We start from the raw sequence: 2,515 nt of genomic DNA, 5'->3' as shown, positions 1-2,515 counted from the left end.
GAAGATAATGGGATCGAGCAACGTAGGTGAAAAAAATGTTTTGCTTGACACTCCTAAGAAGTTGCACCATAGCCTAAACATCATCTTCAACAAGTCAGTAGTGAACGTTGTTGATTATGATTGACATATTCATGAAGCAAAGGGTATCAAAAGAAAACCTGCCTCTGATCGCAGTCGTCGGAGGACAAAGGGTGCACTAGAATTGGTTGGCAAGAAAAGGTCTAAGAAACAACCAACCTCTAATCAAAAGCAACAAAGCACTTCTCATGAACAGGTATGTAAGACATTATATTGCTTCCCATTAAGTGAAGCTTGTCAATATCTAACTCGTGTAATGTCCAACATGCAGCAAACCTTCATTCCTCCCGACCAGATTTCCGGCAATGATAGCTTCAGTTTTACAAGTCTTTTGGTATGTAATCAATGTTGGGATCAGGTTTGCATTTCTTGTGAAACTTAAGGCAGTGTTTTATATTTTGTGTTTCATGACAGGCTCTGATGAATTCACAAGAGAAAACTGGTACACAGGAATCTCGTTTGGGCTATTAATTAAGTTGTCATGCCTCTTTGGATGACCCGATTACCACATTGTCAGATTTGTTAAGAGTTTAGGGTTTCCAGCAGAGCTCATTTACTGAGAAATTGTTGGGTTTCCCTTTTTATTCAGACCGCAGCAGAACTCCTAGGACGTCCACTGATCTTGCCGAGGAAGTCTTTCGTATTCGCTAGATTTTGATTTGTTGATGACGATTTGTGGTCCGTGCTTGGTGGTGCGTGAATCGATTTCGTATTCGATGTATAGCGATTTGTGCCATCATCCAGCTGCGATTTGTATGAGTAATCTATAACAGTCATTCGTATACACTGAATACATATTTACAACGATTCGTTGTTCAAATCATGTGCATCAATTTTATAAGAAATTTATAACAAAGTAACAATTTCAATACAGAACTCGATGTACATACAACATAATACATTACAAATCGAGACAAAAATTGAACATGAAGCCTCAACCCGATTGCCTATAACATAAACCCTATACCCTAAACTGAATGAACATCGGAGAACACATTTGCGATTTATTCGGTCAACACAGGCATGTAATCGACGTTCAGAAATGATAAAAGTAAAGATCTATAAGAAATGATTGACGTTCACAAATCGCTGTAATTCTCTACCTCCTGTACTGAAAATCATAAAATAAATTTGCGTAGTATACTATCAAAAAAACATGGTAATGTTCCCCGTTAAATGATAATAGTCAGCAACGATAATGTACGTTTGTCGTTCAGAAATAGCAATTTTCCTCGTCGTCATTGAATGTAAATCGCAGGACACATGCGATTCGTGCGGACAACAAAGGATGTATTGACAAATATTTCATTAATCGTACATTATTCATTGATCACGGTGGTTGAGCAGTAGATCTTTTAGCTCATAAATAGCCACACAAGTACTGGACGGTGTGATTATCTTCTACTTCGTGAACCAGCATCAGTCAAACCGACGGTTCCTTTATAAACCTAGAGTTCCTCACTCGAATATGTAACCAGCTACATAGCAAATTGTGGTCGATGAGGCAGACGAAGACAGCTACACGACCAACAATGGCGAATCAGGCATATATTGTCTACACATCGTCTCCATTTTCATCAAAATTCGTCTCTTTCATGCCGTTTTTGCGATTTGTGTTGTGTATTGTATAATGTAATTTCAATATCGTTCATTGCAATTTCCTTATTCATTTCAGTAGAACATCCACCGACAAAGTTGGGTGAAAACTTAGTCAATTACTCCTGGAGGACATCAAACGAATGCACGATGAATCCGCACAATGCAACATGATCAGTAATTTTGTACGTATGAAACTAGTAGGAGTTGTCTATATACGTAAGTCATGTGTACATACGTTAACAACATCATATTTGCTGCAAACAGACTATATCCAATTTCGTCAGTTATATTAAAAGCAACGCAACAAGCAAAACTATAAGCATCGTCAGCCCGTATTTCATGGTATATCGGTTGTATTTTATGTTGTTTTTGGTTATTGATTTAGTCCAGTTGATTCACATTTTAACATTGCTGTTAACAATGTTTCGGTTTGCAGACTATCTTACGTCGTTTGCCATACTCCAGTGGATTTAAAGACGGCCTACCTTACTGGGTTAACGGTAATCATTGTAGAGACCTTTTGTCAAGTGAAAAAGTAAGTAAACTAACCTAGAGTGCAAGGTTACAACATGACAGTGCTAACAACATTTTTACTATCCATTTGCAGATATTGATTCCTACACCCTGGCAATCTGAAAAGCATTGGGTCTTATACGTGATGGATTTACATGAAAAACAACTATGGTGTTATAATTCGTTGGAAGTTGACAGTGGTTTACGACTTGACATTTTCCATCTTGTAAGATTCCATCTATATGAGTATTGTGTCATGTACTGGGATCATGAATTTACTTTCGGCCGCATTATTCTCAGATCGGTTTCATCAAAGGCATTTTGA

The sequence above is a fragment of the Nuphar pumila genome, chromosome 12, assembly GCF_984573655.1.
Source record: "Nuphar pumila chromosome 12, dmNupPumi1.hap1.1, whole genome shotgun sequence".
In the NCBI taxonomy this organism is placed as follows: Eukaryota; Viridiplantae; Streptophyta; class Magnoliopsida; order Nymphaeales; family Nymphaeaceae; genus Nuphar; species Nuphar pumila.
Note: the sequence above shows the minus strand (reverse complement) of the source record.